Below are 14860 nucleotides of genomic sequence, written 5' to 3' on the forward strand. Positions count from 1 at the left end.
CTCTGCCTACTTGTGATCTCTGTCTGTCAAACAAATAAATAAAATCTTAAAAAAAAAAAAAAAACAAAAACTCAGCTACTTCATAACTATCATTTCTTAAGCTCCGGTATATGCCGCGAGCTATTTCCCTGTGTACCTCCGCCTCGAAGGGAAAGAGCATGATCTCCACTCAACTGAGATGCAGACAGGTTACGAACTTTTCTGAGTCACGCAGTTGATACCTGATTGATGCAAGATACAAACTCTTCTCTTTCTGACTCCAAAATCCATGTTGTGTCATTATACCACAGGACTTTATTTATCCAAGAGTCACCTTTCTGAAGGTTATTAAAATGAAGCTTCTCTCTATACATATTTTGTAAAATTAATAGCAAAGGGTTTCAGTATATACCCAGCGTTATCAGCATGCTTGATCTACATATTTGCCTCGGGGAATAATTAGCTATCCAGGTTACTACTGTGTTTAATTTGTACCTACCATATGCCCTGATGCCCTGTGGAGGGACATATGAAGAACTCTTTCAGCTGACAGATGAGTTTTCCAGATTCCTGAGTTCAGACACCAGAACTTCTGGAGGTCAGCCTTGCAGTGACTGAGGGAGGGTGTCCTTTCTAATCTTAACACAGAAAGGGAGGCAGTAGCACATGGACATATTTGTTTGTCAAATGAAAAGACTTCAGAGTTTTGTTCTAGAAAAGTGGTTTATGTAAAAAACTGGGGTAGAAAGAAATCTCTTGGGTGTATACTCAGCAGTATCCTCTGAGAGGGACCAGGGCCAGATGCCTGGAAGCCACAGTTCACCCAGATTCAAATTTCTAAAGAGCAGGGCCAAAACCGAGGGGGAGGCAAAAACTCAGGAATAAAATAAATAACATTTTTAATGCAGTGCTTAAAAAAATAAAAAGTGGTAAAAATAAGTTCATGATAAAATATTAGAAGCTTAATAAACACAGAATTAGTGTTATTAATTTTTTTCCTTTTGCTTCAGGATCCAATATGGTTTTGCACAGGACCAATGGAGAGTTAACATTTATATATATATATATATAGAAGAGGGTGAATACATGGCAGTAGAAAGATGGTGATTTGGGAGATTATTTTTAAATTACAAGTTTCACTAGATGGAGGAAACAATAATTGCCTTCCTAGAGTCTTGTTAAGCCTGGGAGAGAATTGTAGCCTGAGATAATAACTCAGTTGTAACTCCACTCAAAATACCTCCAGTGAGAACCATGACCAAGGAAAGTAGTTTAAAATTATTATTAGAGGTGCCTACGGGGCTCAGTTGGTTGGGCGTCCAACTCTTGATTTTGGCTCAAGCCATGATCTCAAGGTTGTGATCTCAGGGTCATGGAATCAAGCCACATGTTGGTCTCCACACTCAGTGGGGAGTCTGCCTGGGATTTTCTCCCTGCCCTTACCCCCAACACGTGTGTGCTCTCTATCTCACTCTCTCTCTCTCTCTCAAATGAAAAAAAAAAATTTTTTTAAGGATACTATTAGCTTACAGAGCCCCCTGGTGTGGGGCTAGGTCATGTAACTTACTCTGGCCAGGGGAACATGGGAAGAAATGAAAGTGTGACAACACAGACCACAGGCTTTAGGAGATATCCCATCTTTCTACTCACTTCCCTTGTAATTCTGTCGTTGCCATGAAGAGAGTATGCCCTGGATAGCCTGCAGGTCCCCAAAGAGAGAGAGTCACATGAACCCAAGACAAACTCAACCCATGGTCTGAAGCCATGCCCAATCAACTATTCTGGGACCACGAGGACTACCTAATCACCCTCAGAGATGCATGAGCAGACAATGCTTATTGTTGTGGGATTCTGTGGTTGTCTGTTACACAGCAGTAGCTGAATGATACATTGCCAATAAGCCCAAATGTTCAGTACCTTCTTAAACCTTTGCATAGACCAGCAATTCTCAACCCTGAGTGCACAACAGAATTGCCTGGGCAGCTTTTACAACTACTACCACCAAGCCCTCACTTCAGACCAATTGGTGTTTACTGAGCATCAAGCATTTTTAAAGCTCTACAGGTGATTTCATATGTGCAGCCAGGATCAGTAACATTGATGTAGATCAAAATATGAAAATCGGATCATCAGCATGAAGAAGTACGTCTGTATCCCTGTTTGCTCTGGCGGAGCCATTCTTCTCCCCATTGGGAACTGATGGAAAGCAGGCCTGGGGAGCTAAACAGTGTCCAAGATGTTCCTCATGTTACCGTGAGGTTAGGTTAATAATACGCCTGGTAAGTTGTTAGAACCAAAGGGTTATATTAGAATTTACGTGCTATGAAAATATTGTAGGGGTATCAAGTGTAAACAGGCTCATCAATAACACAGAACAGCTAGAGAATGGAAATTCAAGTGTGAAGCCAAACAAAGGCGGAAAGAGGGCTGATGAATCAGAGGAAGCAAGACTAGAAATAGAACAGCAAAAACTGGTTACAAGTTTGCTATGGATTCCAACAACATCAGATTCATCTAGGAAGCACAGGATCCAGGCCCCATTGCAGATTTTCTTAATCAAAATCTGAATCTTAATGAGATCCCCAGGTGATCTGTATGTATATTCAAGTTAGAAATGTATTAATTTACAGGGATCCAGGAAACAAGGTGATTTACCTTCAGATGCTTTTATATTCTTCCACTGTATGATTGTGTGACCAGCCCAGGTACGCTTAAAGAGGATGAAATGAGACATTAAATGGGGTGTGCATACATCCAATAATCCAACAGGTATTCCAATTATTTAAACTTTGTATTTTAAAAAATGAAGGTTAAGACCCTAGAGATTCTGATTTAATCTCAGGTGAGGCACCAGCATAGGTTTTTTTAAATAATTTTTTTTTCTTTTTTTTTTTTTTTTAAAGATTTTATTTATTTCTTTGTCAGAGAGAGAGCGAGCGAGAGCGAGCATAGGCAGACAGAGTGGAAGGCAGAGTCAGAGGGAGAAACAGGCTCCCTGCGGGGCAAGGAGCCCGATGTGGGACTCGATCCCAGGACGCTGGGATCATGACCTGAGCCGAAGGCAGCTGCTTAACCAACTGAGCCACCCAGGCGTCCCATATAGGTTTTTTTAATAGCTATTGAAAGGATTCTGATGTGCAGCCAAAGTTGCAAATCGCTACTCTCTGCACTTTAAAACTGAAAATTGATTTGCTAAAAGATTGTCTCTATTGACAGTGATTCTGAAGCAGTGTTAATATACATGATTTTAAAAGCTGCCTGAGTACCAATCCTGGTTTCAAACCCTTGCTAGCTGCCTTTGGGAAAGTCACTTAATCTGTGTGCCTCAATGTCCTCCTCCCTGAAGTGGGGGTAGTAATGGTAACTACTTCACAGCCTTGTCATGGGGACAAAATGAATTATGTGCATGAAGTACTTAAGAAAAACATCTATCTGCTTGACTTCACTCATCATCAGGGAAGTTGAAATCAAAATCATGATGAGACATCCCCTCATACCTGCCAGAATGACTAAAATTTATAACACAATAAACAACAGGTGTTGGTGAGGATGCAGAGAGAGGGGGACTTTCTTGCACCATTGTTGGGGATGCAAATTGGTGCAGCCACTCTGGAGAACAGTTTGGAAGCTCCTCAAAAAGTTAAAAATAGACCTACCCTACAATCCAGCAAGTGTACCTACTAGGTATTTACACAAAGGATACAAGAATATGGATTCAAAGATGTATATGGCCCCTGATGTTTATACCAGCATTATCAACAATAGCCAAACTACAGTGAGAACCCAAAGGTCCATTGACTAATGAATGAATAAAGAAGACAGGTATATATAATATATGCTATTACACAGATATGGATATTGGATATGGATAATATGGAATATTATTCAGCCATCAAAAAGAATGATATCTTGCCATTTGAAATTACATGGACGGAGCTAGAGTGTATTATGCTAATAAGCAAAATAAGTCAGTCAGAGAAAGACAAAAACCACATGATTTCATTCATGTGTGGAATTTAAGAAACAGAACAGATAAACATATGGTAGGGAAAGGAGAGAGGGAAACAAACCGTCAGAAACTCTTTCTTAAGGATAGAGAACAGTCTGAGGGCTGATGGAAGACGGTGGGTGGGGGATGGGCTGAATGGGTGATGGGAATTACGGAGGGACCTTGTGACGAGCACAAGGTTTTGTATGTAAGTGATTAATCACTGAATTCTACTCCTGAAAGCAAAATTGCACTGTATGTTAACTAAAATTTAAATTTTAAAAAAAATTTTTAAAGAAAAAATTCTATCAGAATATTGGCCCTCAGTAATGTAAGCAAAAATGAATGTAGATAAGGCAATTTTGGAATCAGAAAGTGTGTGTGTGTGTGTGTGTGTGTGTGTGTACCGAGTGCTATGTGCTCATGTTTTCACGCCCCCCCCAGAATTCATGTTGGGGTACAGATGGCCCTTCTTTTCACTACATTTGTATCTTACCACTCAAGGTAATGGTATTTAAAAAAAAAAATTCAAGGTGATGGTATTTGACAAAGATGGGGCTTTGGGGAGATAATTCGATATAGGTGAAGTCATGACGGTGAGGCCATCACAATGAGATTAGTGCCCTAAGAAGCAGAGGAAGAGAGTTATCTCTGTTCATGTGTGTGCACTGAGGAAAGGACCCGTGACCATATGGTGAGAAGGTCTGCAAAACAGGGAAATAGTTCTCACCTAACAAAGCACCCGTCCACATCTCCATCTTGGACTTCCAGCCCCTGAAATGTGAGAAATAAATGTCTGTTGGTATTTTGTATAGCAGCCTGCACTAAGACATAAAGTACAATCGTATATAGTCTGAGACGATTATGCCAGGGGGGTTTTAAGTTAGAATAAATTAAGTTGGCAAGGATTGAGATCCACCATTCTGGATAGGATCTAAATAATCTCTTTTCATGATAAGAGATTTTTCCTGAGGTCCTATCCAGTTTCTTATGAATGATCTGCTATTTTAATGTGGGTGAGACCACTGCCTTCGCTGAAAAAAAATCTAGAATCTCTGAAAGGGAAGAAAGTGGGTCTGGTATCGGGGCATCTCAGGTCCCTCTTCAGATCTCCCACTGCTTGCTTCAGAGCCCCTCCAGACATTGCTTAACATTCCATGGGTTGCCTCTTTGTTTTTTTTTTTTTTACTGTTTCCTTTGCTGTGCAGAAGTTTTGATCTTGATGAAGTCCCCAAAGTTCATTTTCACTTTTGTGTCCTTTGCCTTTGGAGACATGTCTTGAGAAAAGTTGCTGTGGCCAATGTCAAAGAGGTTATTGCCTATGTTCTTCTCCTCTAGGATTCTGATAGATTCCCACCTCACGTTGAGGTCTTTTATCCATTTTGAGTTTATCTTTGTGTATGGCGTAAGAGAATGGTCAAGTTTCATTCTTCTACACACATAGCTGTCCAATTTTCCCAGCACCAGTTATTGAAGAGACTGTCCTTTTTCTACTGGATATTTTTTCTTGCTTTGTCGAAGATTATTTGGCCATACAGTTGAGGGTCCAAATCTGGGCTCTCTACTCTGTTCCACTGGTGTATGTGTCTGTTTTTATGCCAGTACCATTCTGTCTTGGTGATCACAGCATTGTAGTAAAGTTTGAAATCAGGCAATGTGATCCCCCCAGTTTTGTTTTTCTTTTCAACATTTCCTTAGCAATTAGGGGTCTCTTCTGGTTCCATACAAATTTTAGGATTGTTTGTTCCAGCTCTTTGAAAAGTGTCAATGGAATTTTGATTGGATGGCATTGAAAGAATACTTTGCTCTAGGCAGTATAGACATTTTAACAATGTTTATTCTTCCGATCCATGAACATGGAAGTCTCTTCCATCGTTCTGTGTCTTCTTCAATTTCCTTCATGAGTGTTCTGTAGTTCCTTGAGTACAGATCCCTTACCTCTTTGGTTAAATAATTTAAATAATCAATCAACTGAAACCCTGACCAGAGATGTGCATGCATTTTTCTTCCCAGCCATGTCCCACAGGTTGCTTACGGGTCAGTATTTATCTTTAGGGTTGTCACATGTGGCTGAGCACTGTGTACACAAGGGGATGGATGACATCACACAGATTGACGTCTTCTAGAACTATGCACAGCAGACCTACCCTTCTCTATCTGCTAGCCTGATTTAGCCATATGCTTTTCTCAATCACACAGGGGGGCTATCTTCTATGAAATGGCCCATGGATAGTCTACACCTTCCAGATTGGCTGATAATTGCATTTTGGAAGTATAGTTAATCCCAGCCTTCATGTCTCCTATGATCATCACCAGCTAATAGATGCTTAACAGCACTGGTTTCATAGGCTTGCCACCTGTACAGTTGCCCCAAGCCCTGTGCTTAGTTTAATGCTCTGCTGTCCCCATCTTGAAATTCTTATTAACTTTTTAAACAAGAGGCCCCATATGTTCATTTTGCACTGGGCCCTGCAAATTTTGTAGTCAGTCCTGATGCTCAGAGTAAATAAAATTCAAAAGCTCATCAAATAGTATCCTGATCTTGGAAGGCTTATAAAAGATTGCTAACCAGGGTTAATATATATTAAGACAGTGATCTACAAACAACTCTACTTCAGAATCATTTGGGAAGTTTGTAAATTGTACAGATTCCTGCGCCCTATGAGCTGGAGATTCTGATTCAGTAGGTCTGGGCTTCAGGTGCAATCTCAAGCTCAGAATTCTGTTAATATCACTAGTCATTCTGATAAGCAGCCAGGTCAAAAAATTATTGTTCTGGGACATGTCAGTGTGGTCTTACCAAGAAGCAGAATCAGGAGGAGTCATTCTGAAAGCTCATAAGATCTCCTTGGAATGTTCACTCAGATTAGATAACTACCTACTCTGAGCTTCCATCCAAATTCCTTTTCCAGGAGCCTAAGAAAAGGACTTTAACCTCAAACATGGGAGAAATGGCTTTTCAAAGTCAGAGGCCTTTTAATTACATGATGCTGAAAGTTAAAATTATAAGGTGAGAGAATTTTTCCTTTTTATCCCTGGCCCTCTCACTAGAGGATTTTTGATGACTGGAAAGTGTGTCCCAAAAGTCCTCCAAAGGATTACAACTTTAAAATAAAGTTTAAAGGGAAAGTGAGAGGAGATATGTTGATGCATGGATATCACTCTGGAAATTTACACAGATGACCTGGTCCTCACATAACTGTCAGTCTTGCTGAATGTTTCCCAGTTCCCCCAAGATGGTGACTGGCTCTTCTCAGTGAAGTCAACAAGAGTCTTCCTCTGCTGCTCCCAGAGCTGAGAGACCTCCTTCGCCAGAGACCAGAGCTTGACTTGGTCACAGTACATCATTTGTGTTCTATTCTCAGTCTCTGTGTGTGTGTGTGTGTGTGTGTGTGTGTGTGTGTGCTTGTTTGTGACAGTTTACTATGTGCTGTCTAGATAAATAAACTAGGAAATTAGATGCTATTTCATCCTAAACTTCCATTTAGAGACATCGTTGTCAGATTCCCCACCACCACCATGATGAAAAGGTTCCTATATATTAGGAAATCTTTTGAAAAATCTTTCTGAATAGAAATTAAATGCATTTGGGGTGCCTGGGTGGTGCAGTAGGTTAAACATCAGACTCTTGATTTTGGCTCAGGTCATGATCTCAGGTCATAAGAGGGAGCCCCATGTCAGGCTCCATACTCAGTGTGGCGTCTGCTTGGGATTCCCTCTCCTTCTGCCCCTTGCCTCCTGCATGCTTTCTCTTTCTCTCTCTCAAATAAATAAATATTTTTTAAAAAATTAAATGCACTTATTCAAGGTCTGCTGACATCAGGAGAATTAAGATAGAATTTTTTTTATTTTTTTAATTGTGATAGAATGTCTTATGAATCATTATAGGGGATTCTTTACAAGCGGGGGTGGAAGAGCAGGAACAGAAACATCTCCCCAGCCAGTTTAAATCCCCTCCCACACCTACAGTCATCCACTTTAGGATAGCTGGGCTCTCAAGCCTCCTTTTCCAGAACCTACAGAAGTCTTTAGGACTGCTTGTCTGTTTCTGAGAGGGAAGTTTGTGAAAAGCTAACCCCAGGGGTCTCTTCCTGGTGTGGTTTCCTCCCACTTTGCAGGGCATGACATGGCTTACATGGAGACTAGTCCAAGGTCAGAACTGATGCACAGTGGATGCCAAGGCTTTCATGCACAGTCTTCCCGTACAGAGCCAAATCCCCTTCACCTGGGAATCTTCTGAAGCACCATGTTACTATCTTAAGGGAACACTCCAGCTTTTAATTTAATGGTTGCCAAGAGCAGCGATCTTAGAAATGTGGTTGTCAAGTCTCCACAGAGACTTCTTCAAAGTTCAAAAGGACCCTGAGGAATTCTCTCCAAAGTAATAAAAAGGACCATGCTGGGCTCACAAATCAAAGAGAAAAAAGACATCCAAACTCCCCTCTGGGAGGCTATAATCTAGCTGTCTTCTACATACTTTGTTATCCATTAAAATAATTTAAATGTGAAGAAATAAAATATTAGTGAAAGAAAGTAAAATACATATTTCTATGGAGTTTTTGAAAGCACTAAGCCCATGAAGAGACCACAGACACATTTGGGGACGATTGGCTTTTTGGAACCCAGGAAGCTGCGGATATGAGTGCAGAGTGAACAGGAGTTAGGAAAATGGTTGAAAACTGGGGATTCTCTAATGGTCTTTACTCCGAACAGCACCTGTTGGCACCCAAACCCTAGTCACTCCCTTCCTGACAGGCTTGAGAAGTTGAGCATGGAGGGAAATGTAATGTAGCCTCTGCAGGGGTCAGGAATAACTCCTCCCCACAGCTCTGTAAACTCCAGCTAGTGGCTTTTACCTTTCCACATTAACTTCCAGACACTGGGAGAACATGATGTCTGCAGAACCACATAAAACTTAAATATCCTGGCAATTATGTGAGCAGACAAGGGAACAAGTTGGGGAAAAGTCTGGAGCATTAAAATACAGACTATACAGAGAGGGGAGGTGTGATAAGGTTTACAAAATGCAAAAATGAAATACCCCACTAAAATTTAAGATTACATCAATTACCAATAGAAGTAAATAATACACAAAAATACTGTGAGGACAGTGTGGAGATTCCTCAAGAAATTAAAAATAGAGCTTCCCTATGACCCTGCAATTGCACTCCTGGGTATTTACCCAAAGATACAGATGTAGTGAAAAGAAGGGCCATCTGTACCCCAATGTTTATAGCAGCAATGGCCACGGTCGCCAAACTGTGGAAAGAACCAAGATGCCCTTCAGCAGACAAATGGATAAGGAAGATGTGGTCCATATACACTATGGAGTATTATGCCTCCATCAGAAAGGACGAATACCCAACTTTTGTATCAACATGGACGGGACTGCAAGAGATTATGCTGAGTGAAATAAGTCAAGCAGAGAGAGTCAGTTATCATATGGTTTCACTTATTTGTGGAGCATAACAAATAGCATGGAGGACATGGGGAGTTAGAGAGGAGAAGGGAGTTGGGGGAAATTGGAAGGGGAGGTGAACCATGAGAGACTATGGACTCTGAAAAACTATCTGAGGGTTTTGAAGGGGCAGGGGGGTGGGAGGTTGGGGTACCAGGTGGTGGGTATTATAGAGGGCACGGATTGCATGGAGCACTGGGTGTGGTGCAAAAATAATAAATACTGTTATGTTGAAAATAAATAAAAAATAAATAATAAAAAAAATACTGTGAGGAGGGGAAAGGGTATCACATTGTCTGTTCTAAATCTTTCTCATCATAGGAGTAAATACATCAATAAACTGCACCAAATTTTTTTTAATCAAGTAACTATTTTGAGTTTTGGACTTAAGAAACAGAAGTAAAACAAAAATGATTAAAGGACTTTCTCAGAGGAATGGAATCCCTGCTTAGAGAGAGGTAGGGGAGAGACTATTGCTTTTTAGAAGATTTTTGGTACCATCTAACTGACTCCATGCATATGGATGAGGAGATAAGGTACATGAACTCTGGAGGCCTTACCATCTGTGTGATTTTAGGTAACTTCATTGAATCTCTCCATGCCTCCGTGACCTCATTTATAAGGAAGGATTACTAATAATGTTTCTGCCATATTGTTGGAAGAATTAAATGGGACGTTGTAATGAAAACATTTAGCACAATGCCTGACCAAGAGTAACAAACATCTCTGTAAAGATTGGCTGTAATAATTAATATTATCACTTGATAATTTGTTTTGATTCACTTCATACACCACGCACAGCTCTACAGATTAAGACGTATGGATCTAAGTCACTCTTCAATAGTTATTTTACAGTCCATAGCATGAACTGTCAGAGCTATTGAGCCTTTTGACTGCTAAGGTTCAAATGTGTTCCTTCTCAAAACAAGGGTTTTTTTCAACTCAGCTCTATGGGAATTTTGGGTCATACCATTCTTTGCAGTGCAGGATGGTCTTGTCCATTACAGCTGTTTAGCAGTATCCCTGACCACTGCTCACCAGATACACCACCACTCCCGATTCCAGAAACCAAAAACATTGCCAAATGTCCCTTGCAGAGAAGGAAAGGAACAAAATTACTCCCAATAAAGAACCATGGATCTCAACTGACATGCCTAAAGTCCATCCCAAAGACTTCAGGGACTGCCCACCTAGAGTCAAATTTCTTCTCATGAGAAACCTTTGTTATCTAAGAGGTATTTTATAAGACTTGGGGAAAGGAATAAGGGGTATTACTCAAGAAATATTGCTATCCATCAAGCCAACCAGTGGAAAACTATTGAAGTGACATGGTTTCCGTTTTTGGCTCTTGCTCTTGTAAACTCAATCATAACTTTATTAAATGAGGTTAAAACAGGTACAATTTATATGTGACCAGTTAATAGTTATTTTGCATTAAAAAAGTTTGTTCTTCCACAAGTTTTCTTCCCTAACCAAGCCCCAGAGCCTTGCCATTGTGCGTCGAATGATCCAGAGGGAACTTGCAAGAGAAAACAAGCAAGTCCACAGAGACCCAGCCCCATAACTCGAGGAGAACAAAACATGAAATCCGTATCTAAATAACACTAGCTCAGAGTTTACCTTCATATAAGGAGGGCAGCAAGTGAATACGAGCAGAACCCCATGATTATATAGCATTTTAATTTAGATTTCTGTTTAGCAAAACTACATCCATGTCTTCGGGGATGGCTTATTATAATAGTATTTTGCTGATGTGATGTGGTTTTGGAAAATTATATTAAATGAAAAATCCTGTAGAACAGATGTGTTCACAAGTCCCTGTCCACATAGCCGTTGATCTGTTTAATGAAAACACTGCTATGGTTCAGAATTAGTGCTTTATACTGTTACAGTATTGTTATATTAGGGTCTCAGAGGAGGAAAGAAGGTTGGGAAGGAATGAGAGTGAGGAAATTGCCAGAACTAAAGGTCAGGGACAGAATATCTTCAAGGCAGGTACCTCAATATGGTACAGAGGAAGGGAGATTAAAAAAAAAAAAAAATTATTTAGAAAAAGAGATAGCAAAACCAGGACTTAGACATGAAATGTCTGCTTTATTCAGATAAACTAAATCAAGTAAATAACACTACCTCTGTGCTCTGTTTAATGGGTTCCATTTAAATATAATTGGAATGTAACAAAGCTACTTGCAACTCCCTCAAATTCATTAAAATGAGATTTTACCAGGATTCACGAGCTATTGTCTACCCAAATCATCCCTGTATCAGGGGAGTCCTAGGACCACTTAGCTTGTGGTCAAAAGTTGTAGATGAAATTTTATGTGGTTTCTCCACATCAGTTCAATTTGTGGTGACTGTTCAACTAGCTTTAGAATAATTGTTTTTGTTCTGTCTCCAAAACAAGAAGGAACAACTCCATTTGAGGATCTGCTGCAAAGAAGCTGTCTCTACAGTGGGAGGCACTGAATTGTGTCCCCCCCCCAACCTAAAATTCATATGTTGAAGCCCTAACCCTCCAATGTGATGGTGTTAGGAACTGGGACTCTAAGGAAATCATTAGGTCACAAGGATAGAGTCCCATGACAGAATTAGTGCTCTTATAAGAAAAAAAAAAAAATAGAGCACTTGTTCTCTCACCAACCCCCAACCCCCCAACCCCCACTTCCAATCCCCCCTACCCCCATCTCTCTGTCATGCAAGGACAAAATAAGAACTGTGAAGGCAACTATCTACAAGCCAGCAAGCAAGTCCTAACTAAGAACAAAACAGGCATGAACCTTGATCTTGGACTTCACAGCTTCCAGAACTATGAGAAAGAAATGTCTGCTGTTTAAACCACCCAGTTTGGGGTATTTTGTTACGGAAGTCTGAGCTAAAACATACAGGTGTGCAACACATTTCTCTTTCTTCTCTGTATGTGTTTGCTTATGGCAGAAATCACTCATTGTCATCCTTGCCCCCAAAGAGCTACACTTCTATTTTTTTTAAAGATTTTATTTATTTATTTGACAGACAGAGATCACAAGTAGGCAGAGAAAGAGGAGGAAGCAGGCTCCCCGCTGAGCAGAGAGCCCAATGCGGGGCTCGATCCCAGGACCCTGGGATCATGACCGGAGCCAAAGGCAGAGGCTTTAACCCACTGAGCCACCCAGGCATCCCAAGAGCTATACTTCTAAATAACACACAAATCCTATGTATACCCTATCCATCCTGAAACCACAGAAAGGCATATTTTATCCAATGAAATATAAGAGAATTTTTGAAGAAAGCCAATAATTTAATTTTGGATGTGACAGATTGGGTTAGTAAAAATAATAATTGACCTTGGAAAAAAGCAACATGGACAGTTTTGTTGGTTTTTGTTTGTTTTATTTTAATCCCAGTGTCATTAACTTATAGTGTTATGTTAATTTCAGGTGTACAATAGAGTGATCCAACAATTCCGTACGTTTCAAGTGCTCAAGATAGGTGTCCTTTTTCATCCCCATCACGTAGTTCCCCCATCCCCCTCCTACCTCCCCTCTGGGAACCTCAGCTGGTCGTCTATAGTTAAGAGTCTGTTTCTTGGTTTGTCTCATTTGTTTCCCTTTGTTCATATGTTTTGCTTCTTAAATTCCACATATGAGTCAAATCATATGGTATTTGTCCTTCTTTGACTGACTTCTTTCACTTAGCGTGAAACTCTATAGCTCTATCCACATCATTGCAAATAGCAAGGTTTCATTCTCTTTGATGGCTGAGTAATATTCCATTGTAGAGATATATACTGTGTGTGTGTGTGTGTGTGTGTGTGTGTGTGTGTGTATCTTCCACCTTCTTTATCCATTCATCTATCAATGGACATGGACTGTTCCTTATGCTTTCATAATTTGGCTATTACAACTAATGTTGCAATAAACAAGACAGTTTTAAAAAACCAAAAAGAAAGATCAAACATCAATCTATTCTTGATGCTAACCCTAGGATAAGAACTACCTAAAGTATTGAGATTTTTCGTGAATAGCATGCTTTCTCCTCCAGGAGGCCACCACACACATTTTTAACTTGAGTAATTGAGTTCTCTTCTCAAAAAATAAGAAGTTTAGAGCAAAACTGAAAAATGCTTGTCATTGAAAGTAATATAAAACTCATATTTTAATAATAGCTATCCCCTAAGACATTTATGAAGTGACATTGTCTCTCCAGTTTCACAGATCTTCAAAATCATCTGCGATAGGGGTTGTATCATTAGAAGGCATTCCAGCTCTTGTTGAAAAAATAAATAAATAGCAAATCTCTTATCTGACTTTGCTGATGCAAGAAGCAACACAGTTCTTTTGCATTTAAACCAAAGATACAGTTCAATTTGTGTTTTTCCACTGGCTTTATTAAAAGATACATATATTTCTTTCATAGTTTACAATGCACATACATTATCTCATTCAATCTTTCCAGAAAGCCTGGATTTTTGTAATATTATCATCTTCATTTTCCAGAGAAGTAATTGAACACTAGAGAGGGAAAGGAATTGACCAAATGTTAACTCAAAAGTGGTGCAGCTAGAATTCAGTGGCACCAACAGGCTTCCACGGGGCACATCTAGTCTTTCCCCATATAAACGAAGGGTGGCCCTTCCCCAGCACACACAAGTGCGCACGCACACACACACACACACACACCCCTAAGACATAGCTTATTTCAGAAACTGATTATAATTTGCCATATATCTGAGAAAATGTTCACAGGCCTGGGGTCTTCAATTACCAATTTTCTCCTTATAGCCTGTAGTTCTTTTTATTTTCACCAACTTGCAACTTGATTGAAATTAAAACATTCTGCTGGTAATTCCCCAAGGACAACCACTGCCACCAAGTCCCCAGTGGATCCTACATCAACAGAACATTTTATTATTAATTCAAATAATAGACACACAAACCCTTGAAGCCTGCCCTATCTTCAGTAGCAATTAATTAACTGATCAAAGAAAGCTTGCTTTTTTTCATTTTCATTTTTTAAAAAAATTTTGGAATCCTCCCTGTGATGGTTGATTTATCTGCTAACACTAGAAGAATTTTTTTAGGAAAGTTTTTTTTTTAAGATTTTATTTATTTATTTGACCGACAGAGATCACAAGTAGGCAGAGAGGCAGGCAGAGAGAGAGAGAGAGAGGAGGAAGCAGGCTCCCCGCTGAGCAGAGAGCTCGATGCGGTGGCTCGATCCCAGGACTCTGGGATCATGACCTGAGCCAAAGGCAGAGGCTTTAACCCACTGAGAGATCCAGGTGCCCCAGGCAAGAATTTTTTTTTAAATATGTATTGGCTTGAAATAAAAGTTTGCTCAGCATTTTTCTATCCCTCTGACTTCAGAGACCACCTTTAAGATAGGTTCCAGATGATAATATCCTACTAAATTCTCCAGACCTTGCAAAGAATACTCAAGCTGAGAAACATGTGGCA

The sequence above is a fragment of the Mustela erminea genome, chromosome 1 (genome assembly GCF_009829155.1).
Source record: "Mustela erminea isolate mMusErm1 chromosome 1, mMusErm1.Pri, whole genome shotgun sequence".
NCBI lineage: Eukaryota > Metazoa > Chordata > Mammalia > Carnivora > Mustelidae > Mustela > Mustela erminea.